Source organism: Dermacentor albipictus, chromosome 5 (assembly GCF_038994185.2).
Source record: "Dermacentor albipictus isolate Rhodes 1998 colony chromosome 5, USDA_Dalb.pri_finalv2, whole genome shotgun sequence".
NCBI lineage: Eukaryota > Metazoa > Arthropoda > Arachnida > Ixodida > Ixodidae > Dermacentor > Dermacentor albipictus.
In genome coordinates this window covers 166,126,812-166,141,025 of record NC_091825.1, presented here as the reverse complement: position 1 = coordinate 166,141,025, position 14,214 = coordinate 166,126,812, and the positions used below count along the sequence as shown (strand labels likewise).

Here is a 14,214-nt window from a genome sequence, read left to right as displayed (position 1 = left end):
ATACGTAACTCCAAGCCAAGTTTCTTTCCCACTCATTGTACCTGATAACCAAAGATGCTCTTGACATAGTGAATTTACTCTTTTCCATTTGGCTCCCTGATGGATGAGCATTCCGACTCCCCCTCCCTTTCTTTCCGACTTAGTTCTGTTGCACCCTTCCCATACATAATTCTCAATAAGTGGCGGCTCTTCTGAGTCTCTAAGGTGCGTTTCTGTAACCGCATATACCCCTATTTGTTCTCTATGTAACTGCTCCTCAATCTCTGCCCACTTTTCCTTTCTTCTGCCGCCCTGCATGTTTATGTAGCCTATTGCATGGCTAGCTCTTGTTCTTGCTTTCCTCCTTTTCCTCTTATCGACGGCGATGCTCTTCTGCTGTTCCCCTAGGGGACCTTCTTTATTACTACCTACTCTGACCTCCCGAGCGCCCGCGGGCCCCCTAAAAAAGCAACAGCGCGACCCCCAAGTCGCCAGCCCACTTCTCGTGCTAGCCTGTAATTGAAGTGGATCCCATCTCGTTTAAAACCACCACAACTTCTCACTTCCCTGTTTACTTCGACAACCTCGAAGCCTTTCTCTCGGCTCATTTTCCATATTGCCTCATTGGCAGCCATTACGGCTCTTTGTACGTGACTGTCACGCACAGGCACCTCCGGCACCGTGCACACCACGATCTGCACCTGAGGGGATAGCTCGCGCAAGTCGTCCACCCCCTTCGCCAAGCGCTGGGCTAGTCCTGGCCCTTTCCTGTTCAGGACGTCATTTAGCCCACCTGCTACTACGACAAGGTTGCGCACGTGGGCATTTTCCGTGAGCTTTTCTTTTGCTCGCTCCAAGACAGAACCCAGTGTCTGCCCTGGAAATGTCCCTACCGCCACTCTTTTGTCGCCTTTCACCCTCTCCACAATTGCTTTTGAGCACCCAGCCATGTTTGAGTCGCCAGCGATGATCACCCTTTCACTCTCTCCTACCTCTCCCTGCTTCCCGGCTTCCTGTGGCTGCAGCGTCGCCTCCCGCGGGGCGTGTTGCGCTGCTTCGCTATAACTACGCCGATTCACCGGCGGCGAGCTGACTACCGCTTGCCCTGCCACCCTGCCCCCGACTTCGCATGTAGGGTCTACCCTACTTTCTGTGCTTTTGCCTCCGGCTTGGTGTCCCGACCCATCATTCTCCGCTGCGCGCGTCTCAAGCGCATCGAGACGCCTATGCAGTTCTGCTCTCCTTTCCTTCTCTTCTCCAAGCTCGGCCACGGTTCTTACTAATTGCGCGGCCTGCACCGCTTCCACCTTGACCAACTCGGCGACTTTCGCCTGCAAAGCTAACCGCCTCTCCCGCTCCTCCTTCAGGTCTGCTTTCAGCTCCTCGAACTTGGCTGTCCAATTTCCTTCCAGTTTTTGGACTGCTTCCCTGACCTTTTCGCACAGCCTGCACGTAAAGCTAGACTCTTCCGCGTCTGCTAAGCTCTGGAAACTGGTCTCGTCGAGGGAGCACCAGCGCAGGCACTCGTCGCACTGCACTTGCTCCGCATCCCCCGCGGCCTTCCCTTTGTTTGGTTTCATCGCTAGGCCTACTTCCTCAGGCTCAACGAGCACGTCCGCCAAATCACTTCGAAGAGCTAGCTGAGATAGTTACATAGGCCTATCAAACAGGTCCCGTCTAGCACCCAGGCCCAACGAGGGAAACCGCCAGATCCAGACAAAGCCGGCACGTTTACCACGCTTACCACGAATTCAAAATTTGCGCCCCCGCTCCATGCAAAACAAAAGAAGAAAAAAAAGACCACCTAGCCACGAGCGAAGTCGCTAAAGCCTCGACACAGGAGCGTCCGCACGCCCAATTACTATTTAAATACAAAAAACAGCTAATAAAAACAGCTAATAAAAACAGAAGCAAGCTCAAAGCATGCACAAAAACTTATGATTTCGTCGTCGCCACGGAGCTCCGAAACGCACGTCCTTCCGCCACAAAATCCGAAAGGGCAACCGAAAGGGCTCCGAAAGGGTTGAACAATAATTACTGCAGCGCCACCTCACGGGTCTGAACAAAACTTTCCCAATTAAAGAATGGCCTTCGAGACCGGTACGCATACACTAGCCTGCCGACGCTGGCTCGACCACTATGACGGAGTTTCCTTCCTCCGTGGGCTCGACCAACGTTACTAACCTAGTCTAGTAACCACTAGTAACGTTGCTTCAAGGTGTTCAAGGTGTCCTGTCTCTTCGAGAACGATGCCAATCCGAAGTCACAATATACCGGCATTGCCCATGCATACCACAGCGCAGCAGCATGTTCTTTGGTTCTTTGTTCTATGGCAGCGCCAGATTTCCCTCTAGGTAGTGCAGTGAGACCACGAAGAAAGAAGCCATTCCAGGATTATTTGGATGAGATATCAAGTCTATGGACGACTATTTCAAGAGTGAAAAGAGCCTCCGCCATCATTCCACCAGCACGGATATTGGCCGAGTCATCCAGGTACCTCAACAACAAAAATTCTGTGTCTTCAGATGTACCTGCAACCTCTGAAACTGACGACGCTGGCCAAGAGTGTTCCGTCAGCTTGCCCTTCCTTAGTGAGCTTCCTGGCCTTGCCAATTCGTGCCAAATATAATTTTGTTTCAATGAATGCAAGCTTTTTCATTCCACATTTTTGTTAGAGATCATTCCTCTTCCTCATCCAAACATTAAAGGTCGACCAATTCTTTGCTCATACTTAATACCAGTCACTGTCTAGAAGCATATCGGTAGCAGTATTTTCTAGTGTACGTTGCCATGTGCGATTCCTCTCCTGAAATAGCTGATGCGGCATTGGTTTGTGTCTTGCATTAACCTTTACACTGTGTGCTATGTAGCATTTAACTTTTCTTAATGTTTTTGGCTTTGGGTGCTTGCAAGGTAGAGTGGCTTTTTTCTTGAATGCAAGCTTTCTCATTCCCATATTGAATTCCTAGTCTCATTCAGGATTGCTATTTTTGCTCGACAGCCTGTGTCTTTGCGCATGCTACATTGACGTGATTGGTTGCAGAATCTAGTTTCACTGCTCTCCGACTTGGTATTTGTCACCCTGTTACGTTTCTCATATGTGGGAGCCTGGTCAGTTGCACTGGGAAACAGCCTCTCGAGGCAAACACCTGCTCCTACAGTCCGCACAGTGACATAGACTGCGAATTTACACGCAACGTGGTTTTTGCTCCCTGTTCCGTTCTTTCCTGCTGCTGCCGTGTGAAAATTTTGCTTGTGGCCTTCCTCCGCCATGATTTGGCGTCAGCAGAGACTCTCAAACATGATTACATGGTTCTAAGTGTATGAAGTTGATATCCACATGTGTGGAAAGGCCTGCAAGAGTGGCTGCAAAATGGTGATGTCTGCAAAACCGACCATGCCCATGTTTAAAGAATGTGGGGCACCAAGTGTGAGTTACACATTAGTGGCATGCGAAAGAACAAAAAGAAACATGCAGGTTGGAAAGGCGGTAACGCTAAAATGCCGTGCACTCCATGTCGCTGTGTTGGCCGTGGCAGCAGATGCTTGCGTCACCCGATTGTTCTGCAATGCAAGTTGCTCATCTTCCAACACTGACTGTCGGTGCAAACACGTGGGACACACTGTCCAATCTGCTTGCACTGCTGGTTGTTGCTTGTTGCCAGACTACCATCTGCAACGAAGGCAAGCACTATGCCTACAGTCGGACGGTTGAATGTGCCGCAAGCAACCCATGTGCGTGCATGCTCACTGTTTTCATGTGGATCGTAGCCAATGTATAGATTGAGCGTTATGTTAGAGAATGCTGAAGTGATTTGATTGCAGAGTCTTGTTTCAATGTTGCCCCACTTGGTCATGGTTGCCTTATTACATTTCTCGGATGACGCGGCCTGGTCAGTTGCATTGGGCAACGGCCTCTCGAGGTAAGCAGCTGCTCCTGCAGTCCGCACAGTGACACAGACTCCCTGTTTACACGTACTGCGATTGGTGCTCCCCGTTTGTCCTTTCCTTCTGCAGCTGTGGGTAAAGTGTGCTTGTGGCCTGCTTTGGCCGCAATTTGGCGTGAACGGAGACTGTCATACATGATTACATAGTTTGAAGTCTATGAAGTTGATATCCACATGGGTGGAAAGGCCTGCAAAAGTGGCGATTCCCACAAAACAGACCATGTCCATATTGAGAGTGGGTGGGGCACCAAGTGTGAGCGACACATTAGTGGCCAAAGAAAGAACAAAAAGAAACGTGCAGGTAGAAAAGGAGGCAACGCTAGAATGCCGTGTAGTTCGTGTCGCTGTGTTGGCTATGGCAGCGGCTGCCTGCGTCACCCGATTGATTCGCAATGCAAGTTACAATGACTGTCGATGCAAATAGGTGGGGACACTATCCAATCTGTTTGCGCCGCTGGTTGTCGCTCTTTACTAGACCGCCATGTGCGACGAAGGCAAGCTCTGTGCCTGAAGTCGGATAGCTGAACGTTCTGTAAGCAACCCATAGTGCGTGAACGCTCACTGGTGTCATGTGGATCTTAGCCAATGTACAGTGTATTGTCTGAACCTTATGCGGTGATTGAATGCCGAGTCTCATTTGATCATGGTTGCCGGATGTGGCGACCTGGTCAGCTGCATTGGGCAACAGTCTCACGAGGTAACCATCTGCTCCTGCAGTCCACACAGTGACAATGATTCCCAATTTACACACACCGTAATTCGTGCTCCCCGTTCGACCTTTCATGCTACAGCAGTGGGCAAATTATGCTTGTGGGCCTTCTTCAGACGTGATGTGGCGTGAACGGAGACCAGCATACGTGATTATATGATCCGAAGTGTATTAAGTTGACAGCCACATGGGTGGGAAGGCCTCTGCAAAAGTGGCTGCAAAATGGTGATCCCTACAAAAACGACCGTGCCCATATTGAGAATGTGAGGCACGAAGTGCGAGTTGCACATTAGCGGCACGCGACAGAACAAAAAGAAACGTGCAGGTCGGAAAGGAGGAGGTAACGCTAAAATGCCGGCTGGTGCATGTTGCTCTGTTGGCTGCGGCAGCAGATGCCTGCGTCAGCTGATTGCTTCGCAATGCAAGTTACGGCGACTGTCGATGTAAACAGGTGGGGCACTGTCCAATTTGCTTGCACTGCTGATTGTCGCTCCTTACCAGACCGCCATGTGCGATGACGTAAGTGAGCTTCTCAGCGAATCTCGAGATGCAAATTTAATTTCTGCTCTTGTACGAGAAGGCTTTTCTTCTGCCAATAAAGTGGCATGTTCTGTTCACTCACTTGTGGGTTGTTTGTATGGGCGTCAGTAGAGGCTCTTTGGTCTCCTGACAATTAGAACGCACCAGCTACGCGGCATTGCCCTGACGCGCGCCGAGGCCCCGAACACTCTCAAGTTCAACATTAGAGAAGGAAACTGTACCTTCCACAGTGGTACGAAAATAAGCAGCGGCAGCACATGGAATGGCTGAGGAATATGGAAGAAAGTAAATGGGCTGGGAGAGTGTTCAGGTATCTGTACAGGAAAAACATTGATTCACAGTGGAGGAAAAGAACTAGGAAACTTACCAGCAATTATATGGCCTGTAGGGTGGGCAACACAGCAACAAAGAAGGTCTAGCGGAAAGTCGGAGAGGCTGAATTAATCTCATGGGTGGCGCCAATGGAAAAGAAACCTGCCATGAGTAACTACTTAAGAGGAAACAACGAAATCAGGAAAGAAACCATTTATGATAACTCAAAGGGAAGCTCATTACTTTTCGACGCGAGATCGGGATGCCTTAGAACACGCACCTATAAAGCGAGATATAAGAAGGAAGAAGAAGCATGTGCTTGCTGTGGTAAAGCTAGGGAAACGACGGAGCATGTTTTATTAGAATGTGAAGAAAGGTGGAAGGTGGAAGAAAAGTAGGGAAACAACAAAAGACGGAGACGTAGAAAAGCACAGTTCGCAATAGGGGATCAGAAAATTTGGGCATGGTAGTTCATAGTGTTTTTTTTTTCATTGTTTAATCTAGGTGGGATGTTAGGCAGTATAGTAGCAAGAGCTTGGTGGCGCAACCCACCGCCCCGTTCCAAAGGGGACGCTCATAACATCCATCCAGCGGAACCAGGAAGTGCAGTTCTTTTTTAGAGCAAAATCTAATATGGCCACTTTCCACTAAAGCTCTTTAAACTTCGTAAAGTAGTGACACTCTCCTCCTCCGCCTTCCCTTCTCCTCGTTTCTCCTCTTTCACGCTCCCTCCTCGACCGTGGCGCCGCCTACAGTGCTCGAGCGTAGCAACGGCGCCAACATGTGCTCCTCGCCACTCTGTAGACTCTTCACGAGCAAAACTGGCGCTGAGGCACGGTGCGAGGGCCCACGTGATGCTATTAGGCCAATGGCCACGCCGTGTCGGCCTCGGCAAGAGCACGCGAGGAGGAGGCGGCATTTTTCAAAGCGTGGCACTACTTTACGAAGTTTAAGGGGCTTTACTTTGCGCCGGTGGCATACAGCGTACACGCCTTGCTCGCCCTGCTTTTGTCAGGGCTTCTGTCCAGTGCTTGCGAGGTGCAAGCGAAGTGTTCGCTTGTTGGCGCGCGCCGAAGCTTGCCGACGCGTGCCAGTGGTTAGGGCAGAACGTTTTTGTCATGCGCTTTGGAGCTCCATTTCTGCAGCGCCTGTACGTACACCGCACTCGAAACTCCACTGTAATTCCTAATATTCTGGCTGCAACTTCATTGCAATCAATATCTATCAAGCGGCTGTGCTCAACGCAAAGGTGTCTGTTGCAGATAGGTGCCCGCAACAGATGCGTTCCTGGCGTACACCTGGCTTAGCTATACATCCCTAGGTAATGTGCCGGCCATACCATGGCATTACGGGAGCTATAATAGAGTAGCTCTAGCATGTCCTTGTATTCCAGTAAATGCAGTGGCGTTTACTGGGTTACCGGACACTTGATGGTAGCAATATCTTGTGAAGCTTCGTCTACCCACTATGCCTTAATTATAGGTGCGCTATTACATTTAAAAAGGCAATGCATTCACGATTACGCCGCTGTCGAAAATTTACATCAGCAGCAAAGTAGCTAGAATACACTTCGTTACTATGTTTGTCTGGTTGAGGTCTATGCCATGTGGTTGTCACCTGGTGTATGCTCGTGTTTACACCTCCGGTAACCAGTAATCTGCAAACGATAAGAAGTTTGCGAACTAAAACTCGCCAGTAATTTGACCTTTGGGCTTGGTCAGCTTTCAGGAGGGAGAACTACGAGCATAGTGACCATTTCATGCTCTACTTTTTATCTATTTATGCTGTGGTCTATTTTAATTCTTGTCCCTACATTTCAGAATTTAGGTTTATCATGGTTTAATGATCACTGTTGTTGGACAGCTGGAGAACCTCCTCCTAATGCCAGTGGCATCTGTAAGGTAACTATGTATAATTTCTTCAAGTGCAGAGGGCAGGCACATAACATTTTCTTTTCAGAGTGCCTCCTGCGTTCTTGACTTGTCCCTGGACTACAGGCGTATGGTTGTTATCCATGTAAAAATGGTTAAAGAATCACAGAGTAAAGGTCCAGGTTGCCAACATTGTTTCTTGATGATGTGCCCAATAACCCAGATCTAAGTTCATTGCATCATCCCCATTAATGAAGCGAAGCTTTCTTTGCCTCTTCCTTCGACTTTTACACTGCTGTTGCTGCTGTTTTCTTGCGCACCGCATTGGGGGTGGTTTAGAGCATGTCTATGCATGACAGGATTTTCCGCACAGTCCAGGGGCTGAAGCCAGCAGAGTGACAACGTTACTACCAGTCGCTGAGAGCGAGCGGCCCCCGACCGTATACGTGCCTGGGCAGTACCTGGAAATAGAAATGCCTCCCATGCCAAAGACCAAACCCCGAAGTATTACATTCCGGGTTTCGAAAAGGAGGACCTAGAAACGAGGGTGAGTGGGATCTGGCACCCCAACTGGGCTATTTCAGGGATAAATAAATGAGAGTTGATTTGATGCATCCCTTTATTGGGAATTTCTCTGCTAAAATGAAGTATCAAGTGCATTATTTTTATGAGCTTTCAAATGATAAAATCAATATTTAATGCCTGGCTCCCATGGTTCATTCAACACGGCTAGAAATGCTTTGAACATTGCCTGCTCTAACTAAAGGATTATCTGCTGCAGGGCATCACTGCTGCTCACAGGATGCATTTATTCAGCATTTATACGCGTAGGCCTAGCGCGTCCATCGAGTTCGTAACTGGCGAGTGAACGAACCCAGCTGACAAACTCTGTCGAAGGAAATGAATTTTCAGGTTGGTTTGTTGCTGCAGGGATTTAAAATATGGCACTCCTGACTTCATATGATGTGGGATGTGGTGAATGAACCGTGTGGAACTTGGGGTGGTCAACGGCGGCATGTTTCGTGCGGTGTCGGGTGACTCAAGTTTAACGGGCAAGCTCTGCGCTGTTTCCAGTGGCAAAGATGACTTCCGAAAGTGAAAGACACTAGTATCCAAACTATGGGAAGTACTTACATAATCAGCCGTGCCACCTGTTTCAGCTGACACTGCGCTCTTCTATTCGGCATGTCAGTCCAGTTCAGTACAAGTTCACTGTACTCGTTCACTCGCTTCTTTCAAGTGCAACCATCTTTTGGGCTGGTTGGGGATAAATCGCTCGCGTAGCAATCAAGAACACTGATGCACTGAAGCATACGTGACAACGCAGTCATGTTTGAGTCAGTGTGTCCTTATACTTGAGCACTGCAAAAAGAAATTATCTGTTTGCAACGTGTGCCCCTTGTGCAGTGCATAGCAGGACCTGCATCATGCAAGACCTATGCATGTAGCAGCGTACACCATGATTGCTTCGATGCCTGCTTCAGAAGCAGCAAGTACTGAGTCAATGAAACTGTAATTGATTTTTTATCTCACTTTTTGTTTATGGAAAGTGTAGATGGTGTGAGTGCATTGTGGGGAAGGCGAAAAGGTGTCATCAGTGTTTTGTGCAGTCGGTATGCTTAAACTGCTGGAATCCCTTCAGCTTCTACCAAAATGTTTCTTGCTGCGATACTATAAATTGTAGCCAGGACCAAAATGTACGCAAAACCAAGTTACTAATGCATCTGCGCAGAATGTGTTTGATAACAAGTTAACACTTCCACAAAAACAATATGCCAATGCACAGCAAATGTGCTTGGAATAAATACATTCCGTAAAGGTGAACGACTGGGCCTACGATAACAAACTTTGTAGTAGCACTGCAAAAAGTGCTGCCATGCATGTCAGCCACAACAAAACTGCTGCACGTTCAACCTACTTCCTTGGAGGCACCTCTGTAAAGACAGTTCGGGCCCTTCCCATTCTGGGTGTAACATTTAGCTCTTCTCTCAACTTTTCCGCATCTGTCACCGGCACTGTATCTAAGCATCGGCCCATTCTTGGGTTTGTTTCTCGTGTCTGCCTTCCCTGATGACGTAAGATTTTCCAAGCACTCTAACGCTTCTATCATTCTATCACAACTCTAGTACTGCTGATCAGTATAGTTCCCAATAAAGGAGAAAATCAGACATCCACCCGTTCGTAGCAATTGCTACAAAGGAAGCCCATACGGTTTCCTCGAAAGAAAAGCCTCACAGTTGAAGAAAAATTCGTCCTGGTCCGGGACTCGAACCCGGTACCAGCTTCTTTCCGGGGCAGCTGCTCTACCATCTGAGCTAACCAGGCGGCTAGCACATAGCAGGGTGATGTCGAATTTGTCGACAACACGAAGCAAAGGCAAGTGTTTGACGTAGAAGTTCCCGTGCCAAACTCGCGATGCTAACAAACATAAGCTTGTTCAGCGCCAGACAACACGCACCCTCTACTCCCGTCTTTTCGGTTGTCGCAAGCTCATGCCAGCCCACGAGGATTGCCTCAAACCCTTCAAGTAGCACACCCTGCAATACCAGCGCTACATTGCACTAGTCTATACTGCAGGGTGCTTGAGGGCTCTCTGAACAGTACTAATCTTTCTTCAGTTCGTCTGAACAAGTGGTCAGCACCTCTATGGCTCGACACCACAACTCCATGATTATATCTAACATACAGAGCTTTCTCTCCACCCCCCTTGGCCATTTAGGATTCTCCTTCCTTGGAACCAGACTGAATTGGCACTTGTGTGGGTTGTGCACCTGTCGAATGTGTGCGTGTGCGCCGTGCTGTGTTATTGAGCAAGTGTGTGTGTGTGCACGTGGAGGGTAAGGAGATGTCTTCTGCATCCTGCAAATTCCTGCTCTAGATGGCTGGTTATTAGATGCTCTAACATACAGGCATCAGCCTTTCTTTCTAGTCTAGAGTGCCAAGTTACCACTAAGATTATTATTATAATTATTAATATTATTATTAGAATCATCACTACGACCACATTGATTGTGTTGAAGCCAGCGTGACACATAATTCAAAATATTTCTGGAGCTTCGTGCACTCTCACATCTTCTAAAAAGAGTGCCAACGATGTACGTCTTCTTCATGAAAATAGTGGTGTTGTCTCGAGCACTGCTGGTGCCTTTGCAGAACATTTCTGTTTGCTATATGGTGTGAAATATGCTTCAAGTAACCTTACTTCTCAGTCTGGCACAGTGTGTACGCTATCAGTCAGTGAAAACCTTGTTTTCAAGTGTATGAAGTGCCTTAAACCTTCCCTTTCTTGTGGTACTGATGGTATTTCTTCCTCAGAGCTTAACCCTTTGAGATGCTGTCTACACAATTGCGCACAGCAGGAGAGTGCATCAATAGCAAAAGCACTGATGAAAGTAATGGTATTTAAGATGTGTTTCATACATCTTTCATACATCATTTTGTAAACTTGACAAAACTCGCTAAACAATTGAAAATTCTTAATATTTTCTGCAGCTGTACACTTTGTACAATTCTGAAGATGCAAGAGATGTGGTGAAAGCAACTTTTCAATCAACGGAATAAAGTGGCGTCTGAAAGGGTTAAGGCGTATGGAAGCATACTTGTTTCCTGTTCTCACAAGTACCTTCAATAGTTCCCCAAAGTCTAGTAGCTTTTCTAGCACTCGGAAGGTTGCGTGGACATTGCCCATGCACAAATCAGGTGCTAGATGTGCAGTTACTAACTGCCGACCTATATCTATCCTCTGCAGTGCGTCAAAAGTGTTTGAATTGATATTGGATTCCTTGCTTTGCGTTAGTGCAAAGAGCATTTTAATAAATGAACAGCATGACTTTGTGCCGACAACTTAAAACTATTTGAGACTGTCAACATTGTTCACCACTGTATCGACTTCCAAAAAGACAATTTTTCACTCTCAGTTTGGTGCAGAAACAGTAAGTACTCTTAAATGCTTCCGATACTATGGCATTAAGTTATATGCAGAAAATGCACCATGTGAAATTTTGATACACCCTACGTGATGCTCCACTCCTTAGGGTCGATGAAATGAAACATCTTGGTGGGTACTTCAACAAAATGCTAAGCTTCTCTTCACAGATAATTACACAACATGCCCTTCATGCTCTTGGAATTGCATGCCATATATTGCATGATTTCCACTCACCTGTTGTTTTTCTGAAATTCTTCTGTGTGCCTCCAACTACTGGAGTATACCTCTGTAGGAGGGGGTGAAACGAGCAAATCTAATTTTGACCTCATTGAACGCATCAAAAATAAATTGATATCTATCTTAAAGCACGACTTTTGCCATTCTGGCGACCACAGTGGAGCCTTCTCAAATAGACTTCAACTTGCACCTCTAGATTCAAGACTTAATTAATCACACTTTTCGTTCCTGTATAAGGTGGTCCATGGCATTATACATTTCCTAAAGCTTCTTGATCATATGCAGTTGTTCGTGCCGCAGCAGTATACCAGGTAGCATTCCACATTCGTTGCCTGGCCTTGTTGCAAGATTGTGCTATAGAAGACTCGACTCCAAAACATACTTCATAGTTCATTTCCTGTGTTTTGTGTTTCTGTAGATAATCACGTAGGATTATCTCCCTTTTACTTTTCCTTGTTTCCTTTTTTCCCTATTTTTTTCTGTATCTTGCATTTTTTTGTCTACCACATTCATGTTTTCTGTACGTTTTGTCTCACATAATGCTCGTTAAGTGCACCAGCACGAAGGCTGTCTAGGTGTTCCTGGGCACTACAATAAACATTTGAATGATTGATTATTATTGTAGTATAAAATCGTGCCTTTTATGTACTAGTATAACATTTGAGTGCAGTAGCTTTTGTGCAATTAAAGAAACGGCATGAGTGCAATAATAATATGCTATGTGCCTGACCGTATGCATTGTGCTATTATTTTCTTCAGAATTTTAATAATGGCTATCTACTGTATCCAGTGTTGTGCTATAAAATACTATGCCACAGCAATTATTGTGTGCCTCGCAGAACAAATTGAATATATCTTTCTCAGTCAAAACATCATAGGAGGCTGAAAACATTAAGCTGCAATCTTTTTTTTTGTGGTGACGAAGTGTATAAATTGTGAAAATAGCCTGTTTATATTATATTTCTTATACTATGCAAATGAGCTGCTTCCATGCATTCAAATAAGTACTCCAAATAGTACGACTTGGCAAAGGGCAACGAAAGACCCCCTATTAAATCCAATTCTTAAGCTTGTATTATCGGATGGTATGTTATTTAATTAATGTAAAGAAAGACAAACTTGACATGTGGAAACCAGTTACAATAGAACATAGCCCTTACACTGTGAAAATGTTTTGTAGCAATACACTCAATGTGAAGGCCTCGGGATGCGGTGTTGCATCAAAACAACCTAGAATAATAGAGTTGTTCCATGTGCTAGAGTTTACAGAGCCAAGAATCGGGGTTAGACAAGCTACGAATTACACAAATTTTAGCTATTCTAGATTTTTTTTTTTGGTGAGTGCTACAGGTGTTTCAATTCTTTTTTGCCAATTTTCTTAAAACCCACTTTTTCACGTTTCTTTAATGCACCAACAAGCATAATTATATTGACCCGGATGCTTTAATGATTCGGCGGCAGCAGCAGCGGCAGGGAAAGACCGAATCTAAGCCTGTGCTCTGCTTTTTGCAGTTGGGAGCGTCGACCTTGGCCTATCGTCACATCAAAGCGCGTGCAGAAGAGCTTCCACGCCGCCTTGACCCTCGCAGAAGAAGCTGAAATTTGGACTGCCTGCACCCCATCTACGGCGCTCGTCACCAGCATCACGTGTATAAAGGCTGCTCGTCCTGGCGTAGTGGCATTCGGCGGCAGCAGCAGCAGCGGCAGGGAAACACTGAATCTAAGCCTGCGCTCTGCTTTTTGCAGGTTGGTACCTTTCTGTACGGCTGCCTTCTGAGTATATACTGTTGCTGCTGCTGCCACTGCCATTACACTACTGCCAGTGCTTATGTGTTACATGTCTGCCTCTATGCTCTTTTTTCTTGTATTTTTTGTAGAAACATATTAAGTTGCATACGTAGTAATGGCAATGAAAGAAATTTGTTGCTTTTCCTGCGAAGCCGAGTTTGAACCTACTGAGGCAGTGATACTGTAGTATGCGCAGACTGCGAGCACCGATTTCACATTGGAGATTGCTCTGGCTTCACAGAAAAGCAGTACAAGAGCAAATCAGCGTCTGCTAGGTAAAAGTGCTCGTATCTCACCTGTAAGGCCTCGAAGAACGCGAAAGAAGGTCAGAAAGTTACAGCCAGTGCCGATGAAATTATGGACATTAGATCACTGTTGCTTAGCATTAACCGAAAGCTGGCCGAACCTATGCCCCTTAAAGAAACAGTGTCTAAAATTGAAGAATCAGTTCAAATGATGTCAGAGAAATACGACAAAAGTCTTGAACGGGTGGCCACACAAGAGCGGGAAACAAAGGACATTCGGAAAAGAGTGGACGTGCTAGAACAAAAATGCAAAGACACAGCTTGTGAGACGGTTCAAGTACAACTGGAGCTACATGAACTGGAACGAAGAAATCGAAGGCAAAACTTAGAATTTCATGGAATTCCTGTCTCTGAGCAAGAAAATCTTCTAAACAAAGTGAAGAGTGTTGCTGACATGATGTAGGTTCCCGAGCTCGCGGAACTAGACGTTAGTGCCATACATCGCCTTCCAGCAAGGCCTGGCAAAATCCCTGGTGTGATCGTTAGGTTCACAAGGCAAATGGCACGAGATCAGTGGTTTGTGAACAGACATAAATTGAAGGAAAGTAAATCCAGTGTCTTTGTACTCGAAAAGCTGACTAGTCACAACAGGCACTTA

General features: G+C 46.4%; 1 long non-coding RNA gene across 1 annotated transcript; it reads left to right on the top strand.

Moving 5' to 3' along the window:
• The first annotated feature begins 2,111 nt into the window (after positions 1-2,111).
• Positions 2,112-13,359, top strand: LOC135917574 (uncharacterized). Its single transcript, XR_010569335.1, has 4 exons — positions 2,112-2,472; positions 7,308-7,388; positions 7,732-7,905; positions 13,036-13,359. It is a non-coding gene; the product is annotated as an uncharacterized lncRNA (long non-coding RNA).
• Positions 13,360-14,214: the final 855 nt, after the last annotated feature.